Source organism: Ambystoma mexicanum, chromosome 2p (assembly GCF_040938575.1).
Source record: "Ambystoma mexicanum isolate Mex_15411 chromosome 2p, UKY_AmexF1_1, whole genome shotgun sequence".
In the NCBI taxonomy this organism is placed as follows: domain Eukaryota; kingdom Metazoa; phylum Chordata; class Amphibia; order Caudata; family Ambystomatidae; genus Ambystoma; species Ambystoma mexicanum.
Genome location: NC_090923.1, coordinates 290,255,920 through 290,282,232, shown reverse-complemented (window position 1 = coordinate 290,282,232; position 26,313 = coordinate 290,255,920). Strand labels below are relative to the sequence as shown.

The window sequence follows — 26,313 nt, the reverse complement described above, 5'->3', positions numbered from 1 at the left end:
CAACATTTTCGATACACTGAACGAACTCAAAACATGCGTCAGTCTGCAGATCTAACCTACGGTAACATTTTTTTAAAAGTATTAGAATTAATTGGTCTGCTTACTAAAGATGCAAAATCCATTTTAGAAACTAGAGTAATCAATGAGCTGCATGGACAAAAGGCATCTGCCCCTGATGTCATGAAACAATTAAATCAACAAAATATAAAATGCATGCGCTTAATGCCAACGCTTGCAAGCTGTAGCCAATTCAACGATACAATGTGGAAAAAAGAAATGCAACCCACAGTGGGCATCATCTCCACAGACAAACTAAAAGCGCACGGCATGACACTCCCTATATGTCAACCAGCAACAGCACGACTAAAGCGCTTAGAAAAAATATTGCAAACACAGCTGGATTAGAAAACCTATTAACTCTTCTTAACTGCACAATATTTCTAAACCGTAACTTTGACAAATAAGGTTTAGTCAATGGAGCAATTGGTACAGTTGTTGGGAGTCCAAACATATCCACATGACAACATTCAGTTTGTCCACATCCACTTTGACAAACCTACAGAAGTTAAAAGAATATGCTGCACAATAGCGCGTTTCCTTCTTTTCAAAGACTTTATGTTCACAGAGAGCAATTCTTCATCTCTTGCTCCCTCTTTCTTCCCCTCACTCTGGCCATCTTCTATGGGCCCTCCCCGTTCTCCTTTCTCTGAAGCCAGAAACCTTAGAGTAATCCTCTACTCCTCGGTTTGCTTCCTCCTTAACATTCTCGACCTTGCCAAGAAGGCCCACTTTCAACTCTACCTCCTCAAAGGAATTCTTCCTTTCATCCCTTACCCCGAGAGGCTCAATGTCTCTAGTGCTCTTGTTCTCTAGGCTAGACTACTTGAATAGCCTTTTCCTTAATCTACCTGCTTCGTCTCTACGACAACCATCTCTCAGCCCTAAAAACTATCCACTGGCTCCTGGTTGCTGCAAGCATCACATCACATTCAAATCCCTCTGCATCATCCATAAGGCTGTGTGGGGCCAGGGACCACGCCATCTACAACTGGCTCTCACTAAATACACTCCCTCTAGAGCTTTACGTTCCTACGGCACCAACTCGCTGCTTGTCAAATGCTTCCCTAAACAGCGAGCTGGTGGCCAATCTCTTTCCTTGGCAGGCTACCTCCTACGAACAGCCTTCCCTTTCCTCTTCAGCCAAATCTCCAAATCGCTCCTCCTTCACTTCATCCCACCTCTGCTAAACTATCCCCCCACCATCCCAGTTGCTGAGATTGATGACCAGGGCCTAGGCAGCTGATCCCGCTCTCCCTCCTTCCTAATTTTGTGACCCGCCCATGGTCCTTCCCCATTGCCCTGTGGGCGCTTTGAAACACAATTTACTTGTAGAAAGCCAACTACAAATTCACAATAAAATATATGTGTCACTATTCACAAGTCCCAAGGTCTAACTCTAGACCACGCACTGATTGACATTGGCAGCACAGTCGTCAAAAAAGGTATGAGTTAAGTAGCACTTTCAAGTCTCCATACACTCAATGGCCTATTCCTAGTTAGCTTTGATGCAAAGAAAGACAACGCTGACATTCCTTGCATCCTAGAATACAACAGGCTGCATACACGATAATCCACCTATCTAGAAATGTACCCTGAACCTCACAAAACATCCTTTCAAAAGAAAACTAATAAAAACAGAAGCTATACCAGATCTCCCTAATTTCACTAAACAAAGAATTTCTGCTTCATCAAATACAAGCACAAAACTCTAGTCCAACTGCACGTCCATACATTTTGTCAAAAAATATCTGCAGTCCCAAAAGGACAGAGCCAAAACTCCCAGGTCCATTTAAATTCAGCAACACAACTTAAGTAAATTGCTATATAAAAGTAGCCATCAATCTTTTCCAATGGCCACCAAATGTTCACAAAAAATCTGAAAAGGGCAGGGAAACTCTAGCCTCTGGACTAGAGTATTACAATTGCATAGAACAGAAAAAGATTGTCCAGAGAAGCAAATCAATTTGAAAAAATATGTATCAAAATGTATTGAAAGTGATACCAACAATTTAAACAATGGTGAGTCAATCACAAATAATTAAACACTGATCACTTTAATACAGCAAAACAGCAGCAACCGTATGCCTAAAGTCGGCTAAAACATTGTCACACATACTTGCCATTCATAGTGCACTCATTCAAACTCAACTCAACATACCGTGACATACATCCAAAAGCTTAAAAGACAAAAGAATCATGCTAAAAACCTGTGTGGAGAAGGAATTCATAACTGGTCCCCATCAAACAGACATAATTTTTATATTCATAATCAATAGAATTAATAAATAATCTATTGTCAGGGTGGATCGGAAGAAAAAAGTGCAAAAGATCAAATCCCTGTAGGGTTTATCTCTCGACCGGTTTCGACGTGTAGTGGTAGTAAACACGTCTTCCTCAGGAGGTGGTTGTTACCATTCTGTAAAACACAAAAACATGGCTATAGACTACTGCATAGAACATGAGTTATAGCTGACTGCCGAATACAATTAAAAAGAGGGGGCAACTACAAAAGAGCAGCCCAATTTTCTTTGTGAAACAACTCAGGGATCATGTATGCCGTATAACAATTAAGCAAAATAGGAATTCCAATCGAACAGCTATATATGACAGAGCGAAAGGGTAAGTGACTCCCAAAAGAATACCGTGCAGAATGGTGGGGAACCTTCAGGACCACGGTTAATCTGCGACAAGTATATAAATGCAAATTACATAGGAACATATGATTGTTAGTCAGGTCCGGGATGGAACCGTGCCCCCGAAGAAGACCAATACTGGACCAACCTGATATACATGTTTTCAAATTGATTTGTTTCACCAAATGTTCACAACATTTACTTAAACGGCTCGACCAGTTGTGTTTGCAAATGCTCGTCCTTCATACAAATGCCACAAAATCCCAACAGCACCTACAGTGTCTCAGGTAGATGGCAAGAGTTGGACTACTGGTGGGAATGGTAAAATTCCCCATAAACGCACAGGAAGATCCATAAGAATTTCTAATGTACTTCTACAAGTACTAGAAACCAAAAACAACCCTATAAATGAAAATCTTCCAGATTGCATACATGTGGAAACATACATGCACCCTCTGCAACCATGTTTCACAATAGCTCATCCCTAATGAACGATGTGTCCATATCAAATTGTAAATGCATTCCATTTCACCAGCTTCTGCAGAATGAAAATCATAGCATATTATGCTCTTTTTGCAATTCAGTCAATCGCTCCAGCATACAAATAAATTCATGTGGCCAATATGTCATACTAATGCTTTTTAGGTATGTGCGAAACATAGGGGTATTCTCCCCAGTAGACCCCGAGACTACTCTATTCAGGTCGGCCAGGTGTAGGCTATCAATTCTGGATCCCAACTAATGGTGGTGAACAAGAGAGGAAGGAGCACCTGGGTAAGGGAGTCTAGGGTTGCACTCAGAGTACCAAAGGAGAGACAGTATTGCAACAGGAAGATAGGTGACGAGATCCCAGAAGCCTTTATGGGTTATGCAGGTCCCATTGTCCCCAAGCCAAGAGACACAAACCGGTCATCCCAGAACGTTCCCTGGAAAAGGGGAAAGCAAGGTAAGACAAAGACATAAGCTCAATCCCAACACTTTTGTCCTTCCCTAGTTTAGATCATGGGAAGTGTTGTACAGAGCCGTACTCGCATGTCCGGGTGTATAAGATAGGGAGTTGTTATAAGAGAATCACCTTTTGCATACAAAACCAGGGCCAGGGGACCCCCCCCACCCTTTACCAATCACCTTGTAATAATACATCCTGTAAAGATCAATTCCCATCTTTCCTTGACTCCCCATCCCCGTTTTCAAGTACTGGGTCGAGGGAGAGGCAATCTCGAGCAGCAAAGATTTCCCCTATAGTTAACATGGGGAGGCAGGGCGAGGCCTACTATTACCAAATACCATTGAACTGCCCCACTAATAGAGTCAGGCACTCTACACTATTCATTCGCACCAGATTCCACTTGACTCCACTAGGAACTATAAAAAGGTGTGGTTCTGCACAGGTGAATGAGCGAGCTGGGGAGGCGTATTGAGAACCAGAGAAGCCAAGGAGCTGGGATCGTCAGAAAGAAGGCTCTGGAGGAGAATGGAGTGCCACAACACTTGGCCAGTGTTTGCGGGCCTACAACGTGGCAAGCGAGCTGTGTCTCCAGAGAGCAGGAGCGAGGCATCCGGTATACTGCCGGCGGTGTCCATGTAATTCTTCGTTCCCTCAGGTCGTGTGCCAGCCCCAAGAATGTCCGAGGGGCAGGTGCGGAGACCCTGACCTTCGACTCAAAGCTTCCAGGAGAAACCGCTCACCAGGAGCAAGCTACCTGGTGAGGAAGGGGGGGGGTGGAGGAGAGAGCGAGATGAAAGAAACAAAAGTAAGCAAGAGGAAAGCGCACTAGTGGCACTGAAGGCAGGAAAAGGCACACTAGTAAAAGCGAAGTCCTGAGTAAAAGAAAAGGCTGCGAACGACCCATAAAGAACGAAACAAGTGCAGGTGTGTACGGAATAGTGAAAGGAGTGTGCAAGAGGCACAATAGGAAAAGTACAGGTGCAAGTGTGCACGGCAGAAGGCGGGGAGCGTGCAAGAAGCACAACACAGAATGTAAAGGAAGGTGCAAGTGCACGACAAAGTGAAAGGAACACAGATGAAAGGGGTGCAGGAAGCACCCGAAGATAAACAGTGGAAAGTAAGTAAGAAATGAGAGGGGCAAAGGATCAAAGTGGTCGCACTTAGGAAGAGCAAAGACCTGGCATTTTCAAAAGCCTCCAATTCTACCCCATGAAAGGATGACATGTGCCAGACACTATATAAGAAAAAGGTACGTCCTGATAAGTTGAACTGGTGTTTGAAACTAAAAGGGGCCTAAACTTGGGGAAGTGAACCCTGAGAGGCGTAACAAAGAAAGTGCAATCTATTTATTGGTCACTTGTTAGGCGCTTTTACAGGAAGCAAATACTGTTTCAAAGCGCCCACAGGGCAACCGGGAGGGGACAAGGGATAATATACAACGTAATTACAACGATAATGAAATACAAACAGATGCAATGGGGAGGGGAGGATAAACCTACTCTGACTTGGGAGTGTTCAGAACGTGCAAGTGAGGAGGGAGTGGGATCGGTGCTGTGATGCTCAGGAGTGCAACAGGTGAAGTGCTATGATGTGCAACTTCCAGTGGCGGAGGGGGAGCCGAGACAAGTGCAGAGGATGGACAGTAGCTGGGACGATAATATGTGGGCGGTCAGGGCCCAGAGGATGCATAAGGGTATTAGGGTCCTGCACACCAATCAAGCTACTGTGAGATTAGCAGGTCTTTATTATAGCTGCAGAGCTATGTCCACATGGTAGTACAATCAGCCATGTGAACCACCTGCCCTCATTCTGGTATCAGGTAATAATGTCCCCATACATAATGTTGCCGGGAAAAGCCATTGGCGACCTTATATATGGTGACAACGGTTGCAGGGATGTCCCCCGCATGTTATATGTAATAATGTCTCTGCAAAAACCAGTGACATCATCAGAAATTCTTTGGGACATTATTACATTTATTTAGGTTTATAATGCGCTGAAAGCCTGCATGCATCAGGGCGCAGAGACATAGGACAGGGTACGGTAGATAGACACCCGAAATCATTTCTAGTAGAAAGACTGTTTAGGCAGAGAATTACTTAAAAAAGCTGGGTCATGAGGCGCTTCCTGAAAATACCATGGTTTGGTTCTAGGCGCATGGCCATAGGGAGGTTGTTCCACTGCCGGGCCGCCTGAACCGGGAAGGATTTTCCAGAACCCATAGCTCGATTTGCCGGCGGTACCTGCAGCCTGCCATGTGCTTCTGATCTTAGGGTCCTGTTAGAATGGCATCTAGTGAACTTCTATCTAAGATACATCGAGGCTGCCCAAAACAGACATCTATGCACTAGCGTCATGGATTTGAAGAGGATTCTCTCCCCGAGCCAGCGAAGAGCTCTCCTTCCTTCCGTTAAATGATCTCTCCTGTTGATCCCTTTTACCCCCCCCCCCCCGAGCCCCATTATTTTCCATTATCTGGCATTTGTTAATGCATTTTTTTGGAGGCTCTCAGTAATAGCGAATTGCCATAATCACGGTGCGATAGTATGATGGCGACGATCGCTGAGTTGTTTTCACTCAGGAGCAGGCGAATAGCTCTCAGGAGCCAAATATAGTAGGCGTCGTTTTTGTGGAGGTAGTTGGTCTGAGCCTCCGTACCCAGAGTGACTTCCATCATCCCAAGAATTTTCACTTGGGCGACTACCTTAATGCGTGAATCTTTGACTACAAACTCCTCGTATTCTACTCCTAGCTGGTCTCTCGCTTGTCGGGAGCCAAATATCAGCTCGGTCTTTTTGCTGTTTAAGCACATCCAGTTTTCTTGCATCCACTTGTCAATTAGATCATACATGGCCATGATCTTAACCTTGTCTGTTAGTCACCCTCTATCTAACACCAACTGGGTATCATCGGCATAGTTAGTATAATATACGCCAATGGATTCTAAGAGTACACATGGGTATAAAGAGGTTAAAAAGAAGAGGGGATATACTGGCTCCCTGTGGAACCCTTGCACTTATGTGGGGCGGAGTCGAGAACTTCTCTTCCCAGTGTACTCTGGCTACTCGATCTGCGAGGAAAGATGCCAGCCAGGCCAATGCCGCTTTGGAGAATCCTGCCGTTTTCTCGAAAGCCTGCTGTAGTAGCAGGTGATCCACGAGATTGAGGGCCGCGCTTAGGTCCAGTAACATTAGCATCCCTGTCTTGCCCTTGTCCACTATGGATAGCATGCGTGATTGTAGTTCCAGCATCGCGGTTGTGCAGCACGGAAGCCCGATTGCTGAACGTGCAGAATGTTATTAGCTTCGACATGGGATTGTAATTGTTCCGTCGCTATTTTATCCATGATTTTCAGGATAAAATTATTATTGGTTATTGGGTGCATTTTGCCAGGGTTCCTAGGATCCAGACCTGGTTTTTTAAGCAGAGGTGTAATGGATACCTTTTTAAGGTCTTGGGCAATCATGACGTTATGGAAGGAGGCATTAATTATCTTAGATAACACCTTCACCATCTCTTCTTCAGAGATTGGTTTGAAGTTAAAGTTCTCCAGTTCAAAAGGCTGCAATTCGTCGACGTTAGGAAGGTGAATCTATTGAGGTTTCTCTAGCTTGAATGATGGATTCTCTGGCTTATTTTATTTTGTCTGCAAATGCCTTTTTCACAAGTTTGCAATCCTCCTCCGTTGGTGTATGGAGGGGACAGGGCTTTGGGTTTCTCAACCGATGTGATTATAACAAAAAGCTTGCTTGTCGAGTTATGAGCTGCTCCAATCAGCTCATTGTAATGTCCCGCTTTGGTCTCTCTAATACGCCTTCTATATTTGGAGTTGTAATGGTTCCAACGTTCTTTGTTGTCTAATGATGGATCCTTTTGCCAGATCCTTTCCAATCGTCTTTTCTCAGTTGTAAACTTGCAAAGTGAGCTATTGAACCAACTTTGGCGATTGTTGGTCTTCCTGACCATTTTGGATTTAAGAGGAGCATACTGCTCCACCATATCAAGTATATGGTTTGTGTAATGCGTTAATTGGCCACAAGAGTCCCCTGTTTGGAAACTCTTCTATTTGATGTAAGCATGGTTCATATTGATCTGGGCCTAGGCCCAGAAAATTTCTGCTCCTTGTCCTGATACGGGGGCTATGTTTAGGTTTGAGTATGGTCTGCAGATGTATTTAAACCATGACTTTAAAATAGTCGGACCAGATGCACGGCCGGGTTGTTATATTCTGGATATTAAGATTATGTGTAATAGTCCAATCGAACTGGTTTCCTTTCATTGTAGTGGATTCACTGTTCTGGCCTAAGTAGTCAATGTTTTTCAACGTCTTTTCAAGACAGATTGCTTCTTTGTCCAGGGGTTACCACGCCACCCATTAAGATCTCCCACCAGGATTGAGGAAGAGTTGGTAGATTTCAATGTATTCAGCTGTTGGGTGATTTCACAGCTAAAGTCTGAGACGAGAGAGTGAGGCCTGTATATCACTATAAAGTTAATGCATTCTTTGGGTGTGGATGAATATTTAAGATGGAGGGCTTCACAGCCTGTACAGGACAGTGATGCTTTGAATAAGCAGATTGACTCTCTTGCTATTATGGCTGCCCCACTATCTCTATTCTGGTGGTAAATATATCCTTCTGGCACAGTTTTATCACAGACCGGTCCAATTGGTACCTTGAGCCAGGTCTCTGTCAAAAATAGCATATGTAGATCTTCCTCCAGGATCAGTTCATGGATGTTCTCTGAATGCTTGCTGAGGGAATGTGGGTTCAATAGGCCTGCTCTCAAAGTCCTTGGGTTCTGCTGTTGCGGTTTACCTCTCCTCTGTATGCAAGTCTTTGATTACTTGGGATACGGATATGGGAGGAGCCATGATGTCAGTAAACTGAGTCCCAATCTTGTTGGCCATTTCCCTGTGTCCCCCTCTGTTCCTTCCTTTCATGTGTCCCACTCGTGGGCACCTTCGAGTTCTCTTCCACTGCTAAATCCCGGCTCCCACCTCTGTGGAGCACTTCTGCCGGATCCCCATGTTTAACATGGGCCATTGCTATCTCCAAGATAGGGGGGTCTCACCGGGGATGGTCCTTTGCTGGTGTATGGCCCAACAGCTAAGTTAGAACTTTTGGTCCTGGACCGGGCTCGAGGGTCAGTGGTGTGGTGCATGCCGTGTCCAGCCGCGGACTGGCACAGACTGGCCCCACCTCATCCGCGCCGGGTTTCTAGAGAAAAGCCCTTCGGACTACAATCCTTGTGAGGATTGTAGTTCAGTGCAACAGTAAAGCATGCGTGCAGACGTCCAATCATGGATTCTGTTTCAACTCGCACTGCTTCTGTTGCCGTACAATGTTAGCCTGCCTTGCAGTTGCTATGAGTCGGATTTAACCCAAGAATAGCTCAACACAGTTGTATCACAAGCAGAAACACATGACAATCCTAATCAGAATGATGGATTCGAATTCAGGGCACTGGATTTCTAAAATATGGCGCAATTTAAAAGTACATATAAAATATATTTCTTCCGTCTGCTACCGTATAATGACCATCTCTGGAACCCTTATTATGTGGGTCTGCCCTACTCCATTCAAAAGGAGAACTTTTATACATTTTAGAGCTAGTTTAGTCTTTCAAAAGGTCTTTGACCCTGGCTAAATTTGCACTGCGGCTTGCAGCGGTTCTAACGTGCTAAAACCTGTTCTGTAAGCATAAATGGGCAGTTGAAGCCATTCATAGGCATTCACTGTTAATTGCAAGCTCAGGATTTCTAAAACAAGATAGGCCATCTTAAACAGAAAACTGCAAACATGTCAAAAACGGCTTCCAACAAGTACAATATTTAATACACAGCACACATTCGCCCCTTTTATTACATAGTTCTCTAAACACCTACTTAATCTGCCATGTCTTTAGCCAACATTCCTCTAATCACATTTTCTTGCACAATAAAACATTTGTAGTGGATTCTAAAGTTGGCTGTGATCTATGACAGGAAGGCATTGAGACATGAATTACTATACTAAAGCAGGATAGTGCTACATGACATTCCAGTAATAACCTACTCACCCAATCTAAATACATTTAGTTTTGCCAGTACTACAGGAACTGCCATTTTTTTCCTTCTTTGCACAACTCCTCTCTGGGATGAAATAGCCATACATGTGGTTTTGGCATAGCTCATTATGAAGCAAAGCAAAATTCCATCAGGACAAACCTTAAGGAGCCAAAGAGCTCCTTGGAGCTTTTACCCCTAATGGTGGCCTTGCCCATTCGGAATTTGTGCCTTACAAGAAGCAATTGCCCCCCCCCCAACCCCACCCCATTTGCAGATCAACTTTCAACAACCTGGATGTTGAGATTCCTCTGTTGATCCAAAATTGTCTTTCGAAGGACAGCAATGATGCAAATGTCCAATGTTGCAACAGAAGGTGAGTTAGAGGAGTTTTCCTAAAGTCCTACTGGCAGTAAGACTTTAGCAAGCTATCCAAGGGGTCGGTAGAACGCCAACTCTTAGTATCAGTCTGTACTATCTCAGGACCTTCGTAGAGTGGCAGAGAAGTCAAGCTCACCTAAAGAGGAAGATGTGAGCTGTAGGTAGGTACACTGAATCTTAGCTAGACAGGCACAACAAAGAAACACTTGCACATATAGTTATATAAAAAGTACATATGTATTATATTTACATCAGAATCTGTTATGCTCACCCATTTCTCTGCAGGAGCGCATGGGCTCTTCAGTCGTGTTCCTCACCTCTTACCATCCACCCAAACACAGTGTAGCGTAATGCACACTCCACCGGGTTTGGGTGGAAGGAATGGGAGTTTTGTATGGATCCCTGCACACCAACTGGTACCCTGCTTGTGTTGCCCCGTTAAGTAAAAACAATGGGTCACTTATGTTTCTCGTCTCTCCCCCAGACCTTGTGTATTGGATCCTCTGGAATGGCCGGACTCACCTGCGATTGTGACATTGGAGAACTTTGGGGGAGTGAGCAACCACGGCCCAGTTGCCTCACTGCACTCTTGCTTGCCCAGGTCTGCTGCAGCTTGCCGGATGCGAACAATGTCCTTGGCCAGTTTAGTGCGGGTTGCATTGTTCACAGTCTCTAGTTCGTAAGGAATGTGTTCTTTGACTGCAAATAACCTGCTGCGCCTTGTCCCTCTTGCAATGGTAACATTACGCCAAAAGTCTCTCGTCTGCCTTGCTAAGGTCGCTTACTTCTCTTTCAGGATGCTGTCAGAGCGAGGATGGAGGGAACTAGCAAGCGATCCAGGTGCGCTGGAGAGCACGGGTAAGCATTTCTCCTGAAACCTAGTCCATGTCCCTCAGGAACGTACACGCAAGCCTGCTACCTTCCTTCTGGTGCTGAGGGCAGGAGCTCACACGTGCTTCGTTCCCTTCAGGTACAGTGGGAGGGGCGGAAATCCCAGCGGGATGACAGGAGAAGCGGAGAGCAGGATCTGGAGCCGTAGCAGTGAGCGTTCAGCTGCGAAGCAGATCAAAGCATGTTGCGGATTCTGGGTGTGGCTTATATAGCAGCCACTCCCAGTACACTAGTGCGAGGCTGACAAAGTCTCCATGGCTCACTTCGAGGCAATCTTGGGGAAGGACCTGGAGCGCAACGGCGGTGGCCATTTTAGTAGATGTTATGTGCTGGTAAGAGCACCAGTGATGAACAAGGGTAGTTGTGCCATTCCGTCCCCTTGGCCCTATAAGTGTGTTGGGGTTGCCTACACTTGTGGCTTCTTCAGTAATCATGACAAAATCACCTGAAATACTTCATGCGTTTATACTAGAACACTAACATTTGCAACATTATAAATGGAAAAGACAATGTTATCGCATTATCGGTTATTGAGCACTCATGCAGTTTTCAACAGTTTATACGGTAGTACATTTACTATGCAAACACATAGTAAAGTCACTTAAAGGGAGGAAAATGTTTAGTTCGTGCAACACAAGCTTAGTTCAACTTTCTATAGGCTTGCCCAGTAAGTCTCTGAAGCCCAAAAACACAACCCTTGCTAAAAGGCATTTCGGAAAGGACTTGAAGTCTTGTTACAAGAATTACGAAGAGTTCTTGTGGATTTCTTCCAGCGTCTAGAGTTATTGAAGTAGCAAGTTAACTAACAAGGTAGACCTTAAAAATGACTCAAGGGGACACAAGTAGAGGTTTGGGTCCAAGGTAAGAGGGGGTTGCCCTGGACAACTCTAGATGCACTCCAACGCTCTGGAGCAACTTCTTGGAATCGGGTAAGCAATATGTTTTTCCCCACAGTACCTAAGATTAGAAGAAAATGTTTGTGCTGGATGTTCCGCGATGTTGCAGCTCTGGGCCCGACCTCTGGATTCCTTGGTGTGGTGACTGAATGCAGGACAATGGATGGGATCTCTCAGCAGCAGTCTCGAGGGAGGACCTTTGGCACGACTTTCAGCAACTTCTTGGTTCAGCCTGCGGTTCTGGTGCCTTTTCTGCAGCACCAAAGGACACAGATCACCCAGTCAATATTCTTTGCTTCCTGCAGTCCCACACTCTGGTGAGGGTGTCTGGGCGAGTTGGATCGGATCTCTGGAGGGTCCTTACGGGGTCAGCAAAGATTTGGATGGATTCGGCCTTTCCACAACGATGTCCTCGAAATGGGCAGCTGGTCTCCTGGTACTGGGGTTCCGCAGCTCTGGAAGCTCCCAGGACCTCGGGAGATGGCTTGTTTCAAAGTTTGTCTTGTGACTGGTTGCTCCCACCAGCCAAAGGGAAGAAGGAGTACTCTTTGGAGCTCCTCTGTCGTATAGATGAGTCAGGACAGCAGTGGTCACTTCACGGCGTTGCAACCGGTCTGCAGGCATCTCAAGTCTTCTTCGGTTACTTCAGTGGTCGATTTGCTTTTCACTCCAGAAGCCTCACATTTTATACAGTTCTAGCACACACTCCTCTACAATCTCTCAGCATTTTATAGAAAGGGGCGTTTGGCTGTCCAATCAGAACAGCTAGACCACCCCCCTGCCCTAGCACTCTGGCAGACAAAGGACAGGGGGGGTGGAAAACTCCTCTCGTACTTCGTCTCTCAGTTTCCTCCTCCTCCTGAACGGTAGAAGGCTAACAAAGAACCACCACGCTAGTAATGGTGAAAAAAAGAAGGGAGGCCCCAAGTTGGCACTTTGGCGCCCCTATTGTGCACTACGAGGGCTATGGACATAACTATTGCGCATTTCTTTTATACCCCAGGCTGTTAGACCACGTTCACTACCACCAGCCATAACTAGGTGATTGTCTATGGGACTAAAAAGTCACATAAGCAGGGAGAAGGGGGATACTAGGCATCTCTTTGGCACTCCACTGAAGGTGGCGTTTGCCAATCTCCGACTATAGAGTTTTGGGAGAGATGCTAAGGGTCCCCAGCAACACTGCCCATAAGGAGCTGTGTGGCGCAGTAGTAAAAACACAGAAGCCTTTAAGAGCTATGGAGCAGACAGACTACATAGTATAGGAAGAATACAAAGAATAAAGTTCCAAAATAATGAGCCCATAAGAATGAATGAGAGGAAAAAGGCTCCACTCAGGATTGAAAGAAAAAAGATCCAGAAGTCCAGCAAAAGTGCTGGGGTGAGGTGGGGGGGGGGGTCTCACTAGGAGAGGAGACGAAGCAGAACAATGAAAATTTCCCTAACAAGGAACATTTTTTTTTAGTACCAGACAGATCAGGGAATGGTGTGGTTAGAATATGGATGAAACTTCATAAACCCGTGGATCCAAAACTAGCAGCCATAATATTTTTCACTGCCGTCTGAGTGGTAAGCAGTGCCTGCAATGCCATTTTTCCAACTGGGCTGCAGTTCTGATGCTCACAAACACCCATTCACCAGCCTGGATGACGTGTCCTGTACCCTTCCAATTATATTTTAAAACCTGTTTGCAGAGATTAGACAAGTGTTCAGCCAACTCTTACAGTAGTTAACAGCGGATAGAAAATGTTTTTGGTAGCTGGGCGGCCCATGACTACCTCAAAGAGAACAACCAAAATCTGAATGCCAGCATTTATCAATGTATACATTGCTGTTGCTCCATATAGTAGAAGGCAGGCCAAATACTCGTCTATGCATTTTTGACAATGCTCACTGCAGTACTGTTCTTTCTGGCAAATGCTTCTGGTTATTTGTTAAACATACATACTATCACCAACATATTTCTCTTTGACAGGGAGGCAACTTTAATAAACTCTGGCTGTAATGCTTCAAAACAAATTCAGGTAGCTAAATAATGCCTTTTTTTTTGGGCTTCTACACTCTCAACAATGTTATAGGACACACATACTAAACAGTTATACAAGAAGCAACCACGACTGATCTTCAGTTTTAGTGAGAAACCCTGCACATTCCTTCTGCACTTACATAAAATGGACCCCGAGCATAGGACAACATTAAAAAAGGTAAATAAATGAGGTAATTTCCATTATCAGCTTACATTTCTTAGCCAATAACCATTTACATATTGCTCAGTCTGTTTCCACTCCTGAAGGTCTTGCTCAGCAGCCTCAACCCAAATAGTTTGTATGTTGATAAATATTCTTGAGCTAGTGCAATTTCCTCTGGCAGCGGCATGTGTGTAATATATATATTTAATACAAGGCACTGTATGATTGCCTTTGCAATTTAGTCAAATGTTTCATTCATCTTATATGAGAGGTAGCGAGTATGGTAATGTTTCAAGCTAACAAAGTCAGCCTGACATTTTTCCAGGTGCTGTGTTTTTGTTTCATTCGATAAAAAGCATGTGGCACAATAAGGGGTCTTAATATTATGGCATTGGCCTGTTTGATAGAAGGCTTCAGCCGCTACACCTCGTATACAATTCAGATGTGCTTTTGCCACTGTGTCCAATGTAGAAGAAAAATATGGACACCGTCTGTTTTTTGCATCTTGCTGTTGAGTTAGTACAAATAACGCACAGCATTGCTTTTCATACCTAAACATAAAATCGGGCATGCCTAAAAACAGGTGAATTACATAAAACGGATATTAAAACTTTCTTGCAGCGCAGTATTCAATGGCAAGGGAACTGGGGTGAGTTGCATACAAATGTTTTAGCAAATTCATTCTCAGATTTAAAGCACATCAGTGACAAGCTGATGCATGCACGAAATAGGACCTATACTAAACTGTACCGGATCAGATATTTGGACTTTGGACCGGCCCTACATTGAGCAGTCTATTGTGCTTTAGTCATCTTCAGAATGATTCATAGCTGAATCTGGCTAGCCTTGCCTAGGGTGAACATTGTTCTCCTGCTGCATTAGTGCTCTGGTTTCAAATTCCTTCATGTTCTTTTCCTTTTTTATCTTTGGCATGGAGATTGGCAGAATACCTAGCCATAGTCAGAATCAGGGCAGCAGTTTGAGCTGGCCATGGAGACTCATAGGTTTGTATATAATTTTTTTAGGCGAGTCAACAATCCTTCTACAAAACGTAAACAAAAAGCTTTGTACCTCTGGCATAGCCATGTCCATTCCACTAAAGTAGGTAAAAGCTTCTTTGGAGTTAATTTTTCAACTGACGCCCCTTCTTCCTGTCTGCAAGCAGTGAATATATCCCAATTAATTTGCTTGCGGGGAAACCACTTGCTGGATATACATTATTAGCAGTGCTGGAAGAGCTATTATTTCTTTGGACAATTCTCAGTCTAACCCTTTTCATTCGCTGCCTCGGTCAGCTCATCCTTCTTACTTTATGACAGAATCTAAACGGTCTTGCATCCTGCATTGACACCATATATCTGCTGGCAGAATAAACAACTGATCTATATCTTCCAATATGAGTGGACCGGTTTTTAAGTACCCAGTCAGACTGGGTGTACTACTGTTCTGGATGTTGTCCAATATCTGGATAATCAAGAAAGTAATTCCATACGGTACCAAGGGACATGAGCCTGCCTGGTGAGTCATGCATTGGAAATGCCTTAGTTACCATAGACTTTGATGGGGCATTTATGATCCATAATATACATTTTGACACTATTGCAGGACAGAATGTTGTTTTCAGTTTACACTCCTTAACAGCTTGGTGTACGTCCTCAATTATCTGGCAGGGGATACACGTTTAACCTTTTATGCAGCTCCCACATGAGTTTGCCCACCCTTTGTACCATTGCAAATACAAGTTTCTTGCTCCTGGGGCACATATACTGCAGCCTGTTCCACTCCTAGTAGGCAATTTTGTATCCATGCCAACACTACCTTTATGGTTTGTGTCCAGGGTTGAAATCCTGTGAGCATGATATGGCGAGATCATCACCTCATCACTAGGTACCCAGAAAGGGGAGGAGGGAAGAGGTGGAAGAAAAAGTCTATCCAGAAGATATTTTTTGATTCAGGTGTCAGGGAGGAGGGGTAAACCCTGGCTACATTTTTCTTATTAAATCTTCAAAATCTCCCTCTTAGCAATCCTTAATTTATTTCTCATTATCAAATGCACGTGCTTTATCTCTTTCAGATTGTGGTTTACGTTTCTTAATTTGTGCTTCCTTCATAGATTTTTGTCTAGATAAATCTTCCCATTGCTTGTAGACTTCCCATTGTAGGGGCCCGATAGCACTCTTAGCAGTTAACACTTCCCTTAAATATCCTATTTTTTCTAGGTCAAAAGAACCATGCACTGGGAATTGCAAATCAGGGTTGTTGGCAGTGTATTCATGCTATTTTTGCAAAAACAATACTACCCCCAAGCCTTTTTTATTATTAGCTCCCACCCTGGCATTCATTCTAGTGAAGTAGACCAGTTTGTCTAATTCCGGTTGACTTTAATCCCATCTCTTGATCGATTACTTTGTACTGTAAGGAAGGCATGGTATCAACGGTAAGACAGACAAGTGACCACAGTTCAAGGGTGTTTATTGAACTTTGATAAACGCCCATCTAATCCCAAATCTAAAGATGGGAGCATGCTACGACCATAATGCAGTCCACGTGGAGTCTCATCAAAATAAAAAAGGGCCTATACTAAGCAATAGATTGCCAATCCTTACCGCTAAATACAAATAGTGTGTGGTAGTGTTCATATGAAAAAGAAAGAAATGTTCACAAAATTATGTCAGGATGTTCAGGCCACTGGCCTCCCTTTCCAACGTTTTCAGCACAGGACAAGGCGGTTCACTCGAGCAAAGCAAACCCTCTGGCTTCTTTGGCACGAGGAAACAGTTCCATTACCAGCATCAAGACCTTCTGTGCCCAAGTCTCTTTATCAAAGTCTCTTGATTCAGAGGGCCTGTTGTACCAAAACACAACAAAGTTCCTTTGCTCTTAGAAGTATTCAATTTAGATGATTCACCTGCATTCCCCTCTTCCAGACTCAGATCCCTTTTCCCTTTTAATGTTCAGAGAATATTCTCTCGTGTTCACCCCAGATCCCCCCCCGCCCCACTCACCCGGGCTTGTATCCTTCCTCTTTCGCAATTAGTCTTCCTCAGCCGGGCTTGGACCAATTTCAGTTTGCATTAACTATAAAAGACTTTCGAATGTGCACGGTGTAAGGAACGCATGGTGGAAATAGGAAGACAGACACACAGTTCAAGGGTGTTTATTGAACTTTTGCAGAGGTGACCATCTAAACCTACATCTAAAGATGGGTGCAAGCTACGACCATCAAATAACGCAGTCCTAGTGGAGTCTTGTCAAATAAAAAAGGGCCTATACTAAAAAGCCCATTGCCATTCCTTACGACTAATTTACAAATAATGTGGGGTAATGTTCATGAAAGAGATGGGCATTCACAAAATGATATACGTCAGGATGCTCGAGCAGTTGGCATCCCTTCCCCAAGTTTTCAGCACGGGGCAAGGCCGGTCACTCGAGCAAAGCACACACTGGCTTCTGTGGCACGAGGACACAGTTAGATTTCCACAGTTCGAGACCTTCTGTGTCCAAGTCTCTTGACTCAGAAGGCCTGCTTCACAAAATAGGTAAACAAAAACAATAAGTAAACATTATTTTTTCCCTTCAGTACTTCACATGTACATAATCAGGGTGTTCACCCTGGACCCCCCCCTCAGCGGGGATAAGATCCTTTCAAAGCAAATGTTTAACTCAAAGTTCCAGGTTGGATACCCCTGTGCCGGGCTCAGATCCCCTTTACAAAGTTCTGAGAATATTTTCTCGGGATACTCACGGTGCACCCCAGATCCCCACCTTCCCCTCCCCCCCTCAGCCGGGCTCGGACAAATAGCGATGTACTTTAAACAATCGAAGACTATCGAATGTGCACAGGGTTTTGCTTGACCCGCTGCATGACCACTTTGATGAGGAGTGAAAGAAAAGGAAGAGGAGCTCGGTTAGATACCAAACAGACTTTCGAATGAATGCCCACATGATGCCGGACCACTCTGTATATAGTATCTTGGCTTGAACGCCGAAAATTATATTTGCGTCGCTAATCACCAACGCCTGGCACACGGTTCTCTTTATACAAAGTTGTCGCTTGCAACCTTGGTTGAAAGCACAAGCTTGTTCAGTATCAGTCTCTCCAACTCACCGGCTGTGCAGCCTTTTCAGACGCCACTTTGTTTTAGGAGCCAAGGACAGTGCCACGACAGCAATCGCTCCTTCCCGCCTGATCAATGCAGGAGAGTCCCAGGTACTTCCGACACTGCACAGGTTTGATCAGCCTTTGTTTCTGGTCCTAGGTTTCTTACGTTCCAAGGTTCATGAAAGTAACGTTCTTTAGATTTCAAGGGTACTTCCCTTCTTGCGACTCGCTCTGGTCTCGCCACCTTTCTCATTAAATTGCCTTTTTGCAACTGGTATCTCCTCATGTGTGTTGCTTCAGTGTGCTCGAGTGCTCCACCTTTTATCCGTGTAAGGAGGGGGGGGGGGAGTGAAGTCAGGTGTGGGTATGATCCGTAATTGCTCATCTTTGCCGGACCATGGTGTTGGGTCATGTCGGGTATACAGCTCTTGTTAGTCCGTTGTCGCTCACAGTGGGCTGTCTGGGAGAAAGTGTCTGTCAGGAAAGAGGGTGGGGGCTAGGAGGGTGTGAGGGGGGACAAGTTCCCAGGTATCCTACCTGGTAGGATGGGGAAAAGGTGTCATAAGGAAGGGGATTCAGCATCTTGCCCCAGTGTCTCGCTTCCATGCGTTGAAGAACCCTCATCCAGGTGATCCTCCTGCCCTGGTCCACTCCCAGGAACTGGATCCAAAAGGGATAGCAGTGTCCTGGCCACCTGGATAACAGATCCCCAGGGACGAGACACCTTTGGGTTTCTCACAGTACCTGGTTTCCCCCTTTTCTTTTGTGATCGCAAAAGTTGCTTTGATAATGTCCCACTTTAAATACAGCGCGGCCACAATCAATGCAGTCTCTCAGTCATTTCATGAATCCTCCATCCCACGGTTTCAACTGTGTACACAGTGCATTTCCCTATGGTTCATTTTAGCAGTAAGCTTCCGTAGCAACACATCATATTTTTACTCTCATTTCCCTATGGCTCATTAACAGTATGCTTTCCGCAGGCGTGAAGACAGATTTCGGAACTCTGACCTGGTGGGCAGATGTTCAGAAGGCCAGCCTAGTTTCTTGGAAGAGGGTAACCTCTGGATAAGCCATACTAAATCTAGCTATGGTAGGCAGTCAAGACTAAGTCTCAGGAGGGTTGAGGGTGACTGAAAGACCTCAATGAGCACACAGAGCAAGGACACTTACACTCCCAGAAGTATGTATATATCAAAAAACAAACATTTACAAGGCCTTTGTAACTCACAGCAATCCTACTAAACCAACACAACCAATACAAGATATATACAAGACCATTGGGGTCTAGAGGGTTAAAGGCACGAAATATATTCACAACCTAGAGGGGAAGGAAAATAGGCAGTGCAGATAGTCTTTAGTCCCCTTCAACTAAAAACACACCTAACTAAGAGGCAGTCCAAACCCTAAGAAGAGAAGAGCCTTATGCGCAATAGTATATGTAGTGCAGGCGCATGCGGTTGTTCCAGTGGGCAAAACCATTCGAGGAGGGCTTCCACTTGAAGGCAGAGGTGATGCCAAGGTTCGGGAATAGTTCGCTAGTTCGCACTAGCAGTGGAAAGGAGAGGGGCCACTTGTGCGTAAAAACAGATGGAGGCGCTAGGGGCCACCGGTTAAGGTTAGGGTTACTCACCGGCCCCAGGTGCACTCCAGACCAAACTTCGCCAGTTGGGTCCAGTGCGGCTGCAGGTTCAAATGTAACAAAAAGGACGTCTCAGCGGCTTTGTTCCAGCGCTACAGGGATGATTCCCAAACGGGACAGTGGCAATTTCTCTGCTCCCGATGGATGGATCAGGCCAGTTTCACTGCAGAAGGCTTCAGGGGCAAGAGGGTCACAAATACAGCGCACCTGCAAAGATCGATGCCGCGGCTGGGCAACACAGTAAATGCGTTTACTCCGGTCCTGCCGCACTAGTCTCGCTTCAGACGTGGGAAGGCCACGTGTTCGGAATTCGGTGTGAGGGTGCCGGGGACACAGAGCTAGCAAGCTAGTTTCGAGGGCTTCCTCGAAATGACAGCAGAGACAGAACAAAGGTCCTGCGTAAGCTGGTCAGCCCAGGGACACTTCCGAGAAGGCTTACTTGCAGGTTTTGTTGAAGGTGCCGAAAATCGTTGGTCCCACTATTCTAATGGGTCGACGCGTCGACCTTTTAGGACGACCAGATGCAGAGGGGTCCCACGGCACAACAGCGGGCTCAGGGTGCCAAACCTTCCAGCGGTTCACCAGTGGTTCCTCGACTCAGCTTCTTAGTTTCAGGATACTTGGATCCTATCCTTCGTTCAGTGAGAACTCCAGAGATCGACATGGAATGGTTGTTTTTGGCCTCCTTTTATCCAAAGTTCCCTTAGTGCCAAAACTGAGAGGAGCCAATGGGAGATCTGCTCACAAACACACACTCCATACGTAGACCAATCACTGACCACAGTGGTCCCAGGCATGCACAGCACTCCAGACTCTCTGGCACCCAGGATGTGTATTGGGGACAGACACCCCATCCCACATCCTGGAGGCACACACACACAAGGCATGCAGAAGCCCGCGAAAGCTTGGCGTTTTGCGGGAAACTGCATGATCAAATAAGGACTGGCCTGGGGAAGGCAAAGGGGCAAGATGGCCAAATGACAGGACAAAGAACCTTGTGGCATGGCCATTTTGGAGCCAGGTCACCTATTCGTGCCAAATGAGGTAATTGCGGTTTAAATGGCAGGAAAGGGTTAAAATTACATATAAATTGAAATCTTTCCTAACAGGGAATACAACTTTCATTTTCATAATATCAAACCTCTAAATATAATTCTGGAACAGTCTCACCTAATTTTCTGCGGTATTCTGTGCCAGTGCTGTAAATCCCTTTCCCTCACACCAACAGGCATCCTCAGTGCAGGGATCAATCGTGTCGAAGTCAGCTGGTGAGTGAAGGTGTGATTGCAAGGAAAGCAGCAGTGCACCCCACTCCCGACACCCACCTTTGTCGGTTCTCCGACATTGGCACGTTTAGTCCAACTGGATCTTAACTGCAATGAGGTCTCATCTTGTGGTGCCACATTGTGGGAAAATACATATTTGTATTCCCGCCTGCGTTCAGAAAATAACTTTAAAGCAAAATTAAACTCCGGAACATAATTTGGTCTAATTCTCATTGACACATTGTCAATATTATAGCTGCAGCTATCTCCGCATGGTCTTACAATCTGCCATGTGAACCACCTGCCCTCATTATCTGTCTGGATCTACCCTCCCCCATTCAAAAGAGCTTTAATACATTTTACAGCTAGTGTAGTCTTTCAAAAGGTCTTTGACCCTGGTTAAATTTGCACTCTGGCCATGGCATCAACTTACTCTCTCACAGCTGTTCCTTGGCTAGAACACATGCTAAATCCTTTTATGTAAGCACAAGTGGCCAGCTGAATCCATACGTAGGCATTCACTGTTATTTGCAAGCTCAGGAATTCTAAAGCAAGATAGGTTTGCAGTTTTCTGTCAAAAACGGCTTCCAAAGACTACAATATTGAATACACAGCTCACAATCTCTACCACCTTCAATATATAATTCCTCACTGTATTTACCAGAGTATCCGGTATATCCGAGGAGCTTTTATTCTCATCAGATGCCATCAATACCGCTTGAGGAAGATTTGACAGAATTAGCGGGCGATGAGTTAACAGATCCACTAAGTCAGCTGAACTAATCGGGGACTCCAATTTCAGGTTAATGCCACTCAATATAAGAGTGTGCGCTCTAACCTCATCTTTTATATTATCATAGTTCTACAAAAGCACCAGGCACAGAGCTTAGACCCAATGTTGAAGCAGCCGACAGTTAAATCCCATCTGCCTAGCTCAGCGTGTAATGCATCAGGACACTCGTTCTTTTGCCGTTATCACGTACAGGACGTTAGGGTACTCAGAAAGCAAATCGGTCCACATTGTACAGGAATTCAAATGAAATGTCCCACGAATGGGTGAAATGGAATTTTCTAATACGGCATTTCCATGTGGCAGCCTTCCATTCCTGAGGTTTGACATCCCGTTTCTGCCGCCTCAAGTAAACTAATGTCATTTAGATGTGAACCATCCACCCTCGTCGGTGCCTGGTTCAACTTTCTTGGTCTAAGCTCTGTGCTTGTGCCAGTCTTTGGAGAAAGAAAAAAAAAAGTATTTTTTTTGTCTGACAATAGGGGTCAGAAAGTCCAAATGGTTAGGATAGTAGCCTTCTAGGGATCCAAGATAAATACGAGGCCTCCTGCTAGCCGCAGGCTTGCCCTTAATACACTAAGCAGGTCCTCCTCTTAGTGACCTAGTCCAAGACCCCAATTATTACCAGCATCAGCTACTGCCACTCTTTCGGGCCCATTATCTCAGGACTATACAAGCCTACTTTCGGCACGTCCTGTTACCCTTATTACTTATGAGTAATTTTGCATTCCCCCCCACCCCCATGTTGATCCTTATTTACGGAAACGTTAACCTCTTTAATAATATCCATTGAGCTGCGCAACAATCCTTATCAGACTGATGCGTAAATAGGACACCAGTTTTACTACAGTGGACAGACGTCCTGCGCAAATGGCAACATTTTGCTGGCCCTCTCATAAACACCCACTGTGCCGCTTGAATACAAGCATTTCAGAACACTTCAAGCAACAAAATTTCACACAGTCACTTAAGACCTCTATTCACGTGAGGTCAAAATTCCAATGCACGGGGTCACCAATAACACTCACTCTGCACACCCCAAAGGACGACAGCAGACCACTTAATCACACCATTTCTCTGCATGGCAAGTAGTGTTTTAACTGAGCTTGGTGCTGCGATTCGCTGCCTCCATCAAGTAAAAATTAAAGCAAACACCTGTTTACTTCGCCTTGCATACCCAAGTCCAGAGCAGACCACTTAATCACACTACTCATCCACTAATGAACTACCTGGTTAATGGATTGTCCAAAAAGGTAGGTTTGATTTCAACAGGCTCACTTTGTCTCTTGCTATTGAACAGAAACATACCACCACAGCATTAGTATCCTTACCTGTATCTTGAGAACATTTTTAGAGCAATACAAAAAAAGTAAGATGAAATCATTCTAAAAGCTTTAAGAAAAAACATGCTTACTGTTTCAGTACATGTCTCCTGTTGCATCACAAATCATCCATTATACCATAGCGATTAGGCATTTAAAAACACTTCATTGTGGTCATGCAAATAGACTGGGGAACTGTGAGAAATAAAAATAACAACAAGTTTAGTTTTAGGCAGTCATTATAGGACTTTTGGTGCAAATAATTAACTTTTACTGGCCAGGTCACATGTTAAAGCAAACACAAACACTATCTACTAACACCACAAAGAACACATGTATAACACTGCAGTATAAAGACTGATCACAAGATGTCAACATTCCCTTCATCTCAAGCATAGGCATCAAGAAAGGTACACCAAACAGGAAAGCTTTTGTGTTACTAACAGAACAACCACATGCAATGATTGCTGTAGATCTTACTTTCAGCAGTTTTAAGCACACTTGCCCATTCTAAAAACTGAAACCTTGTGGATGGAACGGTAATCTGGGGCAACTGGAGGGAGACAGACAAAATCAAAAAGGAATCCCTATAACAGGATCATACGCCTATGGAAAACGAGGGACACCACCATCATACAGCAGCCCAAGACAACCTGAAGCGACAAGCGCGACGCTTGCAACAAGAGTGGGACACGCCACAGAATCAGAGCTCATGATGGCAAAACCAACCATGGGGGGTGGGAGGGGCAGGCTAGAGGCAGCGGAATGCAGACATCGCTGCAGCGATCCAAGCAATAGGAGAAAATAATATCAGCCAAGTTCCATGGAGCACCAGACTAATCAAATAACATGGTACCTCCAACGACGAAAGGAGACCTGAAGAAACTTCTTTTGGGACCTCACCGAGGAAATATCTGAAGTATTGCTCATATAAGCCAAAAAGTATCAGCACTGGCCAATCAAATGCTAACAGTAGAAAAAAGGATGAGCGGCATTGAAGATGCTACCTTTGAATACTCATAAAAGCTGCCAGAACTAGCCAATAGGATGGATTTGTTGAAGCCTAAAATGAGTCCCTGCACATTAAACAAGTGGATCTTGAAAACAGGGTGTGAAGGAATAATATCTGAATTGGAGGCATGCCAACAAGATTAGCAGATCACGAGCTGGAGATGTAGGTCACCACACTCTTCAAAGCAATCCTTCCCACAGCTCGAGAGAACTCGCTCATACTGGATCGAACACACAGGATATATAAATCACTCCAACGAGAAAAAGGGCATATTCCAGACAACCATACCAATGTTAATTGTTTACAAAAGAAAAGAAAATTCTACAGGAGGCAAGATGCATGACCGACAACACATGAGGGGTCCAAACTCAAAATGATTCCAAGACCATTCCCCGGTATGCCAACTCGCCAGCTGAATAAGGTTACAATACTGCTCGGAGGAAAAGGAGTGAAATATAGATGGCGATTCTCATGCACCCTACTGTTCAAATACCAGGAGAAAAGCTGGCCAATAGCAACACCAACGGAGGCATAGGCACTAATGCACCGGTTAGGGAGAATTCTCATAAATGTGCTAATTCCCTTCACCTTAGAGACCTCCAGCAACTTTGCTGAATTTTGAGGACTGATTTTTTACCTGGAAAGAGTGGGAGCCATTCCCCCCCGCCCCCTTCATGTATTTTGATGTATGTTTTACACTTGTGTTCTTTGATTATGGAGTTTGAAGATAACTCCATAGGCATCTTTTCAGGCGTGTTACACAGCACCCTCAGTGCAGTGACACAGGGATGTCCTTAGACTTCCCAAAGGTTTAGATACCTTCTCTGGGATAAACTGTTTCCCAGCGAATGTAAAGTTAAATTGAGTTAGACCCAGCACACCCCATCTTACAATGGAGTGCTGGAGGGGTTACCTAGTATCCTTTGTGTCTAAATACATGTAGCAGTCAAATGCTACCCTTTCCTATTGAAAATGCTGGTGGCAGTGGTTTTACAACAAACTACCATGATTTTTTACGACCGCGACCACCAGTAGCTAAAAATCACAGGAGCCATGTTTTTCAAGATGGCGCCTTAAGCCCCTTTGTTTAAACAGGTCCCCGTCTTCTTTTTTCACCATTTCTTTTTGGAAAGGTCCTTCTAGTGTTTGTCTCTGTGCGCCAAACCAGGTTTGTTCCCTTGGTTCGTGTGCCTTTGGTGGGCTTCAGGACTGAAGACCGTCTCTGGCGTCCGAGTCTCTGGGGTGGGCAGGAAGTGAGGGAGGTGCCCAAACTCCCTGTGCTTCGTCTCCTAGGAGACTCAAATGCACTCCGGCGTGATTGGCTGACTGTCAGCAAGGACAGCCACCCTGCTGGGTGAGTGACAGCTAGGCTGGAATGAAAGGGAGAACTGTAAAAGGCGAGTATCTTGATTGGAAAGTCAAGAGTCGACCACCGGAATGAAAGAACCGAAGAGCTGGAACTCCTGCACCGTTGGTTTGCCCATGAAGCCCTGCTGCAGGTCCGAATAGCCAAGTTCATCTCGACTGAGAAGCCCTTTCAAGGACGACTACTTCCAACTCAATCAACTCATAAGCCACCTGGATACCATTCTCAAGGCTGGTTAGGATTAGCCATAGGGAGGGATACCAGCTTGTGTGCTTTAACCTACAGCTACTGGAAGGGACTGGTTTGCTTTTTCGATGATCCTGTGCAGTGCAGGAGTCCCCCCCCCCCTTCCGACATCCTCCCTCTTGTCCCCAAGACTGAGGCTCAGGAACAGGGAGATCTGCAGGAACTGCCAGGAACCAACGACTTCAGCTGCATTTGTTTCTTCATACTAAGGTACTGTGCCAACCTAATTGAGAGAATGCCACTCTCGCAGTGCAAGTTTGTGAAACTTTCCCAACTTGCAGGCCTAATCAGCTTGTGACCCGACATATGATTCTTTTTCGCCTAAACTACTTCTGAGAACTTTTGAAAAGACTTTACTGTTTGATACCAGAACTGCTCTTTCCTATCCAGAACACTAGACCATTGACTTGAATTGAACTCCTCTGGTGAACTTAAACTATTTGCACTGTCTATCAAGTATATGGGATCTCTTCTACTTACCTTGTTCGTTTTGATCACTTCCAAGTAACTGAACACCATTTTG

At 44.9% G+C, this 26,313-nt stretch overlaps 1 protein-coding gene across 3 annotated transcripts in view; it reads right to left on the bottom strand.

Annotated features, from left to right (window-relative positions):
• Positions 1 to 23,365, bottom strand: part of BOD1 (biorientation of chromosomes in cell division 1) — a 196,643-nt gene extending 173,278 nt beyond the window's left edge. For 2 of the 3 annotated variants that reach the window (XM_069643579.1, XM_069643577.1), the window contains exon 1: positions 23,259 to 23,362. The gene's annotated coding sequence lies outside the window, so the exon portion shown is untranslated. Of the gene's footprint in view, positions 1 to 23,258 lie in introns of all 3 variants that reach the window. The other variant, XM_069643581.1, reaches the window with a different exon arrangement.
• Between the last annotated feature and the right edge of the window lie 2,948 nt (positions 23,366 to 26,313).